At 35.6% G+C, this 13526-nt stretch overlaps 1 protein-coding gene and 1 non-coding gene across 4 annotated transcripts in view; one reads left to right on the top strand and one right to left on the bottom strand.

The window, feature by feature from the left end:
- TENM1 (teneurin transmembrane protein 1) overlaps positions 1-13526 on the top strand; it is a 774232-nt gene that overhangs the window by 250227 nt on the left and 510479 nt on the right. The gene's annotated exons all lie outside the window — the stretch shown is intronic.
- Positions 10306-10381, bottom strand: TRNAA-UGC (transfer RNA alanine (anticodon UGC)). Its single transcript has one exon. It is a non-coding gene; the product is annotated as a tRNA-Ala (tRNA).

Raw genomic sequence — 13526 nt, 5'->3', positions numbered from 1 at the left:
ATAATAATCATGTAGAATTCTTAAAAAGAAGTAAGAAATCAGAATTGCCCTACAAAATGCCTAACTGAAGGATTTTCAGAAAGTATATTTTTATTATCCATAATTATCTTAATGTTAAAACCAATAACCTATTGAATTTTGGCATCATAAACTACATTTAAAAAGTTTTTTATTGACTTTAGGGAGAGAGGAAGGGTGAGAGAGAGAGAGAGAGAGAGAGAGAGAGAGAGAGAGAGAGAGAGAGAAGTAGAGAAACATCAGTATTTTGTTTCCCTTATTTATGTATTCATTGGTTGATTCTTGCACGTGCCCTGACTGGGGATCAAAGCCACAACCTTGGCATATCAGGATTATGCTCTAACCAACTGATCTACCTAGCCAGGGTATAAATTACTTTTGAGCAACTTAATGATTTAACAAGCAACACAGTATAGATCAGTGACTTTCAATTTATTTTTCTCACCACTTCCCACAGTTAGAACTATATTTTATATCATAATAGACAAAACCATGTTGAGGTTGCTAGTTCGAAACCCTGGGCTTGCTCAGTCAAGACACATAAGGGAGCAATTAATATGAATTGATGCTTCCCATTTCTCCTCTCTCTCTCCCCTCAATCTAAAAATCAATAAATAAAAAGAATCAAAATTAAACTTAAAAAATAATAGATAAAACCAAAACAAAAATTTTGTGAAACAATTTTACCTTTACTAAATAAATTCTTAACTTTACTAAAGAAAAATGAAATTATAGAGCTGATACTCTATGATGTATTCTATTCTATTTCATTTTTTTTTAACACTGGTCAAAATCAGTATTGTAACCCATCCATTGGTCATAGCTAGAAGCTTGGAAAGATATTATTATAAATAGAATGCTTAAAAGAAAACAGGACCCCAGTCAAAAGAATGTGGGATTAGAAGTTGAAAGACTTGGTTTCTTTTCCAAGTTTCTCTCTGCTACTCACTGTCTCTGTGACCTTGGCAAAGTCAGTTAACTTCTCTGTTTTTTTTGACATACAAGGTGAGGGATATGCCTTCCTTGTCTATCTCACAGAATCCTATTGCAAGGAGCAAATGAGATAATATATTTCAAAGTGCTTTGCAAACCATAAAACACTATGTAAGTGTAAGGAGGTTATATCCATAAAATGAGACTATACTTCATTGTTATATATTTCATGTGACTTTGGTGAACCTTTTAATCCTTCAAATTCATTCTTGAAAAATGATTCCCTTGAGAGTATCCAGTCATACCAGATATATCTGAAAACAAGGTTGACAAAGTGTTTCCCATTCTGAATAAGAGACAACAGTCACATCAGTTCAAGTACAGTTTACATTCTTGGTCTCTCCGAGGAGAACCCGATACAGATCACCACCCCTTAAACTATGGAAATGCTTGTTAAAATAATGGAAAGAACGCCTGGCTCCATAGTATGTAATTTGCTTATATGACACATCTTTTATGATACATGGTGCTGCTGCTAAAGTTAGCCTTCAGCAAAGATATGTCATAAACACGTTTGCAGAACTCTAATAGGAAGAAATCTATAACAGTGAAGAGGAAGACAGGCAAGCTATTCATTTGAAAAAGCAATGTTTAGTAAAATATTATTATGAACTACCTGTGTTCACTTCTAGCTATGCTAAAAATGACTTGACATTTAATATGACTTAATGATCAGTTGTCTGGTTTTCTCCATTTATTCTTCTAGCAAGCACTTACTGAGCACTGACGCTGTACCACACTGCAGGTGCTTTGGTAGTCATGAAAAAAAAAGTCACTGCTTTTCATAGAACTTCTGCATTGTTAGAGAAGTTAAAGCAAATATTTAAGTGCAAGGCACAATATTAGGCTGTTTGGATTGCATGAAATACACACCTAATAATACTAGCTTAGATAATATGGATTTATTGTTAATGTGTTAATCCAGAGATTGAAGATGAATCCAACTCTTGAAACCTCAGCTGCACAAATTTGTGCATCTTTAGCCTAGGGTTTTGCTGTTTATATGACAAAGGGACCAGACTCATGTCTGATTTTTGCTGTGATCACCTGCTTCTTTTCCTAGTTTAACCTAGCTTCATGTGTCCTAGGATAGTGGTTTTCGTCTTTTTATACTTGGACACTAATGAAAATAGGAGAATTATTTCGGAGACCAGTAAAACAGAAATCACCTGAATATAAGCGAATTCAACTAAATTCATTAGTTTATAATTCTTATACATCAGGTGGTTAACTCTTTCATGGATGGCAGAATATTTTTGATAGACCAGTCATGTACCAGCAGTTCAAAAACACTGTCCTAGGGGGTGCTGCAAGTGGAAGAGAAATACAGGACTACAGGAGGTCAGAGGAGAAAAATTCTGCTCCTTTATTTAGATTACAAAGAATGAAATAAGGACATTCAAGGAAAAAAATAATAAACAAACAAACAAACAAAACAGAAATAGATTCATTAGATACAGAGTACATTTTGATGGTGGCCAGATGGGAGAGGTGTTGAGGGACTGGGTGAAAAAAGTGAAGAAATTAAGAAGTACTAATTGGTTGTTACAGAATAGCCATGGAGATGTTAAGTATAGCATAAGGAATGCAGTCAATAATATTCTAATAACTATTTATATTGTCAAGTTCTGCACTGTTTAATTATTGGAGTGTACACCAGAAACTAATATAATAATATATGTCAACTGTAATTGAAAAATAAATTTTTTTTTGAAAAATCAGGCGGCGTAAGCCTGACCAGGTGGTGGTACAGTGGATAAAGCGTTGGACTGGGATGCAGACGGCCCAGGTTCAAAACCCCAAGGTTGCCGGCTTGAGTGCAGGCTCATCCAGCTTGAGCACGGGTCTGCTGGCTTGAACGAGGGATCATAGACATGACCCCATGATTACTGGCTTGAGCCCAAAGGTTGCTGGCTTGAAGCCCAAGGTCACTGGCTTGAGCCCAAGATCGCTGGCTTAAGCCAAGGGTCACTGGCTCTGCAGTCCCCCCATCAAGGCACATATGAGAAAGCAATCAATGAACAACTAAGGTGCCGCAACAAAGACTTGATGCTTCTTATCTCTCTCCCTTCCTGTCTGTCCCTATTGTCCCTCTCTCTAACTCTCTCCCTGTCTCTGTCACACACACACACACAATCAAGCATGAGCATACAGGTTTAAAGATATAAAACCCCAATTATGTCTGTTAAGTGGCAAACAACTGCGGCAAAATCGTGTCCTTTTATCCTCTCAAGTATGTTTCTTTAAACTTTTAACTGTAATATAATCAATCAGTATGCCTTATTCACTATATAATAACTATATATAATAGACAATTTATATTATCTGTAATACAATGGATAGTATATATTATGTTTATACAAGGTGGGGCAAATGTAGGTTTACAGTTATTCATATGGAAAATAATATAATAATTTAAAAAATAATACAAGAATAAGCTCTGTGTTCTGCATATGCACAACAGTAAGCCTACATTTGCCTCACCCTGTATATATATATATATATATATATATATATATATATATATATATATATATATTTATACATACATATAATTAGTTTTCCTATTTAAGAAAAAGTTTAAACAGAGAATACTTCTGAAATGTCTTCTACTGGCCTTTGCTTTAGTTTATTTTCAGAAACTGGAACACATTTATCAGTACATTGACAAGCTTGTCTAGCGAGGCATGGATCTAGGCAGTGTATGTATGGATAACATAAGAAACTCCTTGTCTCTAGAATACACTATGTAATTGAGGGAGAAGACCAAACAAGGACAAAAACAAACACACCAGAGGTAGGTGCTTATTCAGAATGGTCACCAAGTACTTGCATAATCCAGAACCACCACACCCTATACCCAAATGCCTTCATTGGCTTTCTTGCCCTTTTATCTTTTTAAAAATCCCTTGTTCCTTGGTCTGCCTTACAATTGCAGTAGCATAAAGAGACACTTAACTGGTTCTCAACTTGAAATATCTAGTCTTGGGTTTAAAGGCCAACTGCCAATTGCTGTCTCCTCCCCATACTCATTTGTGTTCATTTCTCAGTTCTACCTACCCCTGCTCTCCTCTCTAAAAAGGCAAACTTACTGTCATTAGAAAGTACTGTCTTTTCAGAATCTCAGAGTCTTGATAGAAGACAGAAGAACAAACAATGAATCAATGAAAATTTAATTGCCTTTGATAAAGTAACATAAACTTTTAACACATAAATTCTTTGATAAATGTTCTTTCAATGTTTCACCAAACCCTGAAAATAGAAGTTATGTGTTAAGTAGTCGAGATGTACCAGCAAGCCCTGGACACATAGCTCAGTCAGTTAGAGCACTGTCCCAATATGCCAAGGTTGCAGGTCTGATCCCCAGTCAGGACACATACAAGAATTAATCATTGAATACATGAGTAAGTGGAACAACAAATCAATGTTTTTCTATCTTTCTCTCTCTCTTTCAGAATTAGCATGTCTATTTTTTATTCCATTTCTTATTATATTATTTGCTTCTTCCTCCTCACCTTTCTCAAATGTTCCTCATTAAGCCAGCAAGAAACTCTGATCCCTTTTAATAGGGTCATTTTTCTTTCTTCTGTGTCATTCACTTTTCTGTGAAACCTTATAGACTAGTCTGTTTCTCTTTTTTAATTCTGCCATTATTTACTATTCCCTGCTCTTTCAGTCAGTTGCATATATATGTGCTTACCTTTCTCCCATGTTAGTTGCATGATCTTCTTCTCTGCTGACCACCCACTGTTTCTGTTGGTAATTTTTCACACCACTGCATATGTTAGGGAAAAGGTAGAAAGGGTTGAATGGCAGACCAATGTCTATAATCTTTAGAATGAAGTTATTCAGTAAAGAGTATACATATGAATCTTTTGCTTTTTATAGTCCAACGATATATTTTGTGAAAGACAAGTGATGCTAGACCTTTGGTATAAAAGTGGAAATTGATTATTACTCAGAGTAAAGGCATCTTCATCAGAAATGCCCCCCCCCGGTTGACCAAGTGATATTGGGAAACTGACAAATATTCCATGCTTTATTTCATCTTAAATTTAAATGGATTTAGCAACCTGATCATATAATTCAGTTGGTTAGAGCATCATCTTGAGTCGCAAAGGTTGCTGGTTCAATTCCTGGTCAGGGCTCATACAGGAACAGAGCAAGAGATGTCTCTTTCTTCATTCTTCCCTTCAGAATCAATAAAATAAACAGTTAAAATAAATACATAAATAAGTAAACAAATAAATAATTTTTAAAAACTTAAATGTATTTATGTATTGTACCAGCAACTATATAGTCACAATAACTGACCACATCTTATAATGATAATAATATATAAACGAAATGAGGGGGTGGGAGGGGAGGGTTCCCTGTCTCCGCACCCTCTCCAGCACTTAATATGTGTTGTTTTTATTTGTACCTCTCTCCATGTCAGAAAACCAAGAATAATAAAATACAGTAGAAAAGCACTTCTCAGAATGCCGGAAACCTGATCTGTTATAGATCAATTATATCAGTGTTTAGATAACCTGATTCTAAATGAGCATAACAATTTTGAAAGGACTGTTAACTCATAAATTATGCCTTATAATGTGAGATATAAACTATAATGAGAAATAATTTTTAAAATAATTTTTATCTCAGAAATAACTTTTAAAGTCATTTGATGTTATATGGAGTGGAAGATATGTTAGAAAATAAGCAAATTTTAAAAACCTGAGTCTTAGAAAATGTTTGTTTAGTGTTAATATACAGGGTGGGGCAAAAGTAGGCTTACAGATGTTTGTATGGAAAACAATACAATCATAAATTAATAATAATTCCAGAATAAACCGTTTTATGTATTCATAACTGTACACCTACTTTACCACACCCTATATTATCTAAATCAGTCGTAAAATAGGTTGGTGTTATAGATGAATTGTGCCCCTCTCACACACAAATTCATATATTGAAGCCCTGACCCCTAATGTGATGGTATTAGAGACGGTGTCTTTGGAAGATATTAGGTTTAGAAATGGTCACTAGGGCAGGCCCCTTACGATAGCATGAGTGCCCTTTTAAGAAGAGATACCAGAGAGCTAACTCTTTTTCTCTTCTCCACCATGTGAGGAAACAGCAAGAAGGTAGTAATCTGCAAACCAGAAGAGAGTCTTCTCTTCCCCCAGAAACTAAACATGCTGGAACCTTGATCTTCAACTTCTAGCCTTCAGAACTCTGAGAAGATTTTTGTTACTCGAGCCATACAGTCTGTAGTATTCTGTAATGGTAGTCTGAGCTAAGATATTTCAGTATTGAGAAGTGGGGTGCTGCTGTTGTAAACAACCTAAACACATAGAAGCACCTTTGGAACTGGGTAATGGGTAAATCAGGGGTCGGGAACCTAAGGCTCGCGAGCCAGATATGGTTCTTTTGATGGCTGCGTCTGGCTTGCAGACAAATCTTTAATTTAAAAAAAAAAACTTTAAAAATATAAAACACTCTCATGTATTACAATCCATTCATTTCCTACCGCTCATGTTCATGGTTGCCGGTGGCTGGAACCAATCACAGCTGTCCTCCAGGACAACACCAAATTTTTATTGGATAATATGTAAAGGGTCGTTGTATGGCTCTCACGGAATTACATTTTAAAATATGTGGCATTCATGGCTCTCTCAGCCAAAAGGTTCCCGACCCCTGGTGTAGAGGCTGGAAGAGTTTTGAAGTGCATGCTAAAAAGATTGATGTTAAGGGCAGTTCAGATCAGGTCTCAGATGGACATGAGGAATGTATTTTCAGAAACCAGAGAAAAGGCAATCAGCAAAACACTTGACTGAACTGTGTTCTAGCGTTTTGTAGAAAGGAGAACTGGGAAGTAATAAAATTAGATATTTAGCTCAGGAGATTTCTAAGCAAACTATTGAAGGATCAGTTTCATTCTTCCTGACTGCTTATAGTAAAATGTAAAAGGAGAGAGATGAATTGAAGGATAATTGTTAAGGAAAAAGGAACCTGAACTTGAGGATATGCAAAGTTCTCAGACTACTCATATTGTGAAAAAAAAATAAAACTTGTTATAAAGAGAGTACTACAGGTGTGGCTTAACAAGCTTTCAACAGAGAGCTTATGGAATTCGACAGGCAGAAACAGTACCAGCTTGCACTGAAGGGGATGACGGAGGAACGAAATGAAGGAGGACTGTCAAACTTGAATTTGAAAGGACAGACAGGCTGATGGAGCTATTCAGCTGCTTCTGAAAAAGAAGGGAAAATGACTCTGAAGGCAATTCAGAGATCAGCAGGCCACCTCCTTGATTTATACAGGCTGGATGGTCTCTAACAGGAATCTTCTGGGTGGGACAACCCAGTAAAGCCCTGGGTGACACTTCCACCCCAGTGATCCTGGAAGGTGGAACATCAAGCCAAAAAGGATAATTTTTAAGCCTTAAAATCTAATGAAATTTGCCCTGCTAGGATCTTGGACTTGCTCAGGATCCATCACCCTTTTCTTCCTTCTTATTTCTTTTTTTATGAATGGGCCCATCGGTCCTCTGCCTGTTCCGCTGTTCTGTTTTGCAAGCACATAACTTGTCTGGTTCACAGGTTCACAGCTAGCAAGGACTTTTGCCTCAGGGTGAATTGTTCCTATAGTCTCACCCAAATCTGATTCAGATGTCATTTAGATGAGAATTTGGACTTCAGAGTTGATGATGAAATGTATAAAGACTTTTGAAGCTGTTGGGATTGAATAAAGATATTTTGCATGTGAAAAGGACATGAATTTGGGGGGACCAGAGGCAGAATACTATGGGATGAATTGCATCCATCCAAAATTCATATACTAAAATCTTAACCTTCAGTGTGATATATTTGGAGATGGAGATTTAGGGAGATAATTAGACTTCGATAAAGTCCTGAGGGTGGGGAACTTCATTATGAGATTAGTGCCCTTTTAAGAAGAGACATAAGAGAGCTGGCTCCCTCTCTCAATTCCTATCACACAAGGATACGAGAATTTGGCCATCTCCAAATGAGGAAGAAAGCCATGGCCATAAACCATACATGCTGTCATCTTGATTTGGGGTCTTCTAGCCTCCAATATTGTGAGCAAATAAATTTTGTTAAGTTACCCAGCCTATGGTATTTTGTATGGAAGTTTGATCTGATAAAGACAATTTTCTATTTATCATTTTATTTATGTAAATATCTAGGTTTATGTTTTTAGATTTGGGTGATTAATAAGCACCTGTCTTGTTCTTTTATCATCACTTGATAAAACCTAAAAAAAATTTTAAATGCAATGACTTGTGTTCTCTTTTTTATTGTATAAAGTAAAGAAAAGACTTTATATGTTTTCACAATTCAATGCATTAAAGCTATTCTTACCCATTAAAGCATAAATGACAATGAACACCACAATTCTTATGTTACCAGGAAGATCCACTACAACTTTTCCACCCTGTCCATAATGCTTAGAATTAGATACAGTGATATCACTAACCCACATTATTAAACTATCAACATATGCCTGAGGTAAAATAAAGATTTAACTAATGAAGGAATAACGTGACTTTTCTATTGTGGTAAAAGAACACATAAAATTTGCTATTTTAAACATTTTTAAGTGTACAGTGGCTTAGTGTTAACTATATGCACACTGTTATGCAATAAAGTTCTCGAACTTTTTTCATCTTGCCAAACTGAAACTTGATAGCCCTGGAAGCCACTATCCACTTTCTGAGATTTGACTACTTTAAATACCTCATATAAGTAAATTCATGCAGTACTTTTAAGACTGCCATATTTCATGCATAATATCTTTAAGTTTTATTTATGTTGTAGCATACAACAAGATTTTATTCTTTATTAAGGCTAAATAATATCCATTATATAAGTATATATGATATATATATATATATATATATATATATATATATATATATCACATTTTCCTTTTTAATTCATCTACCAATGGACACAAAAGTTGCTTCCACATTTGGGTTATTAAGAATAATGCTTCAATAAAAATAATTGTGCAAATATCTTTTTGAGATACTGTTTGTAATTATTTTTGATGTGTAACCAGAAGTGGGACTGCTGGATCATATGGTAATTTGATTTTATTTTTTGAGGAAACTCCATTCTATTTTCCATAGCATCTGCAATATTTTACATTCTCATCAACAGTGTGCTAGTCCAGTTTCTCTTCATTCTCTCCAACACTTGTTATTTTCTGAGTTATTTTTTATTGTGTTTACATAGATTCTAGTGTTGCCCCGAATGCATCCCCCTCCCCCGTATTCCCCTCAACATCTCCAACATCTCCCTTGCCCCCCTCCCCATAGTGCCCTCTCCCTTCCCTTCAGGTTTATCCCATGCTATCATCCCCTTTCCCTCTGTCCTCTTTTCCTCTGGTCCCTTTGATCCTTCCTCTGTCTCAATTCTATTCCTCAGTTTTTTGATAGTGACCATCCTAATGGTTGTGAAGTAGTATCTCATTGTGGTTTTGATTTGTATTGTCATAATGATTAGTGATGTTGAGCACCTTTTCATATGCTTGTTGGCCATCTGTATATCTTCTTCAGATAGATGTTTATTCAAGTCCTTGGCTTACTTTTTAATCAAGCTATTTTTTTATGTTGATGAGTTATAGGAGTTCTGAATATTAACCCCTTATCTGATGTATGATTTTAAATGTTTTCTCCCATTCTGTAGGTTGCCTTTTCACTCTGCAGATTGTTTCCTTTGCTGTTTAGAATGAACAATCATTTTATAAGTCTTTTTTTTTTGTTGTTGTTGTTGTTGTTCAAATACTTGTACTCAGTAGACTCCTATATAAACAAACCTGTTGTAATGTTTAGAGCATTAACATTTTGATTTTGTTTGTGTGTTTTACATTTTGGTCTTTCAAATGGAAGTGTCATGGAAATAACGTTGTAATGTTTGTGTTATGAAGAATATATCAACTGGTGCATAACAAGTTACTAGAATTCATAAAAATATAGAAAAACATTCAATTCACATTTTTTTTTTCTGAAGCTGGAAACCGGGAGGCAGTCAGACAGACTCTCGCATGCGCCCGACCGGAATCCACCCGGCACGCCCACCAGGGGGCGATGCTCTGCCCATCGGGGCGTCGCTCTGTCGCGACCAGAGCCATTTGAGCGCCTGGGGCAGAGGCCAAGGAGCCAACCCCAGCGCCCAGGCCATCTTTTTGCCCCAATGGAGCCTCGGCTGTGGGAGGGGAAGAGAGAGACAGAGAGGAAGGAGAGCGGGAGGGGTGGAGAAGCAGATGGGCGCCTCTCCTGTGTGCCCTGGCCGGGAATCGAACCCAGGACTTCCGCATGCAAGGCCGATGCTCTACCACTGAGCCAACTGGCCAGGGCCGAATTCACATTTTAAAAATAGTTCTAATACCCCAAGAAATTTTAGAGTTTAGATTTTGGCATATCCAGGAAGTATTACACTATGAATTTGCATAACATAGACAACAATTAGAGCTGCTTTAATGGAGTGACATATGCAGTGATATTATTTCTAGAGTTGCTACTTGAATTCTTCCAAGCCATTCTCATCATTTATCCATTTTTGTAACTCTAACATGTATTTAGAAATTGAAAATTCTTAACACGTGATTCATAGTTTTAGAAAATACATTTTATACTAACAGCATTTATTTAAAACCACTTTGGTATTCACCATAAGTAGAAACATGGTCATCAGAATGTCAGTTGTATAAAATAAGAATTTGTTTTATACCCATAATATTTTTATTTGTAAATATGGTTAGGCATTAATGTGTAGAAAGAAAAATAGCGTAAATAAATCATTGGGTTATCTTTTTAAAGCAAGCCCATTAAGCAATCTCTTCTGATATGTTCAGGATCAGCTTGGGATAAAATGATATACCAACTAAGTTAAAGACTGTTAATAAGGGTCACATAAATTATATAGGTATTGTTGAATTGAGGATATTTGCTACTGAGCATTAAAAAGAAACATTGTATGATTATGTGTGAATTACTTAAATGAGCTCAAAAATGAAATAACCCATTACATAGATTTTATTATAAGTTGTTGAATAAGTAGTTCAGTCACAGGATTCGATCTTCATCGGTTGCAGTAACTGTGAATGGCAAGTGCGGCAGAAGCACTCGTGGTGGCGTCAGCCTAGAATGCCAAGAGAGCTAACTGGGTGGCAGCAAATGGAGTCAGCGCTATAGCTCCCAAGGCCCAGGACTAAATCCTTGCTTCTCTGAGCCTCATCTTCTCCATCTCTAAAATGTGCATTATATATGACTTTAAAATAATGCATTTTCTTCAAATAAGTGGAAATTATTTATCCCCTCAGAAGATTTTTAAAATTTCACATTCTCAGCCATAACAATTTATTTTCAAGTAGTCCGGTTTTAGACCATACTCCTCATGTGAACAAGAATTTACAATAATAGTGGAGTATGGAAGGCCAAAGATAATAAACATGAATAAGAAACAGTAAAAAAAAGCCGATGATATACTGTATCTCCCCAGTGAGTGTTTGTAGAGTAATGTGCTATCATGGCATCAACACAATTGATTAAAACTCTTTTAAGTCAGTTACTTTGTCTGTATTATAAAAAGTCTCTAGTCTGCTATGGTCTTCCTCCCCTCCCCCTAAAAATTGAACCATGTGTTTTAATGACATATCCACAGCCACAGTCTCCATGACAACAGGGCACTGTGAAAAGGAATCCAGGCAGAAGGCTGAAAGAGGTCTCAACATCTGTATAGCAATGTCTCTCCCCATCTTGAGCTGCCTTTTTTAGAGAGATAGGGGAGATGTTTCTTATTTTCTTTTTAACTCACAGATACACATTTTAACAGGAAAGAGGAAAAAATCTAGTAGTAGCAGCAAATGTGAATATATGTTCATTTTCACTGAATTCCTTGAAAGAAAATTGTTTTCTTAATCTAAATTCATGATTTTATGGGTAATTAGCGTTAACTGAGTTTGTAGCATCTACCAGGCATTATGCTAAGTATTTAGCATACAATCCTGGTCTACTGCCCTTGCTCTTTACCTATATATAGATTATTGTTAATATACAATGCTTTAATAAATATGTGCGGATGCAATATGTGGCAAGTCATCCTCCCAAAATTAGGTTGATGCATAGTTACAAAATTGATTAAGTATTATTAGCTTTTAATGTGAATGTTGGTCTCGGTGCCAATATGACAATGGTCCTGTGTATTTATTTACTATGAAAGCTGTCCTTATGGAAGACCATATTCTTAAGTAGTAATTATAGTTTGTTCAGTGGTATTTTATAATATACCATTTCAAAACATCTCTGAATATTCCTGACCATTTCACCTGCTATCTACAGCTCCTTCCCTTGTGGGGTTCTGTGCACTTTGAGGATATTCTTTGAAAGGCAGTTTGACTTGCTGCTTGGTCCAGTGAATAAAGCATGAAGCAATATATGTGAAGGCCTTTGAGAGATGCAGAAGAAAGCTGCTTCCCAAATGCAAAACACTGATGTTGTATTCATGAAAAGAGTTTTTCTTCACATCCTTTGCTCTCATGTTAATGTTCTGAGGTGTTATTCCAATAGATACTTTAGAAATGTATGTATCACCCCCCTCAATCACTTAGTGAAAATGCAGGTAAACACATTCTAAACACTTAAAAATTGTGAACTAGGGTCTGTTATATGAAGTAAAAGGCACTGAACACATAAGAAAGCTAATCAGTAAAGAAAGTTTGGTGTGTCTTGAAGGAAGAGGAAAGAACAGAAGTCAGCTGTTCTCATATTGACTCATGACTTCAATAATACTTAGAACTGTTGGAAAGAAAATAAGAAACCTGTGAAAATTGTAAAATGTTTTATAACTGTAATGGAAAAGTTTAAAGTAATCAAATATCTTGGAATCAGATAGGTTTTCTCCTAAGTTACTTATTCCATGGTACCTGAAATTTATAGATTGGGGGGAGTCACATTCATTTAATAATCTTATTTAGTGGTTACAAAGTGCCAGGCACTCTACTAGGTATTGTATATACATGACTCATTTAATTCTCACAAAAACATTAAGAGATGTTTATACCTATCCCTATTTTACAGAAAAGGCAAGTAAAGCTTAAAAAGGTTTGATTGCTCAACATCAAACTGTGATTGAAAGCCAGATTAATCTGATCCTTACGTCTCTAACTTAAATTGTGCTATTTGGAAATGTCATGATGTACTTACTAATTTCTCTAAATAAGTAAATCAGTAGTAGAGAAAATTTTCTATACTTGATTTGCCTTACTGAAAATAAATAAATTAAACCAAGACATGCTTGTTTTTGTCTTCTACTTCTAAACACAAGATGTTCTATAACTAATAAGGTTTCATTGCTTCTTTATTTTGGCTTCTCTATAATTTCTTTTGAGTGTTACAAGCAATAATAACACATTAGTAAGATATGAGCCCTACCTCAAAAGAAAAGCATATTTTAATAGTGGATCACACTTGACCTCTTATCTTACATATTTATATACTTTGA

This window comes from Saccopteryx leptura, chromosome X (assembly GCF_036850995.1).
Source record: "Saccopteryx leptura isolate mSacLep1 chromosome X, mSacLep1_pri_phased_curated, whole genome shotgun sequence".
NCBI classification, from domain to species: domain Eukaryota; kingdom Metazoa; phylum Chordata; class Mammalia; order Chiroptera; family Emballonuridae; genus Saccopteryx; species Saccopteryx leptura.
Note: the sequence above shows the minus strand (reverse complement) of the source record. Positions and strands in the feature narration are given on the sequence as shown.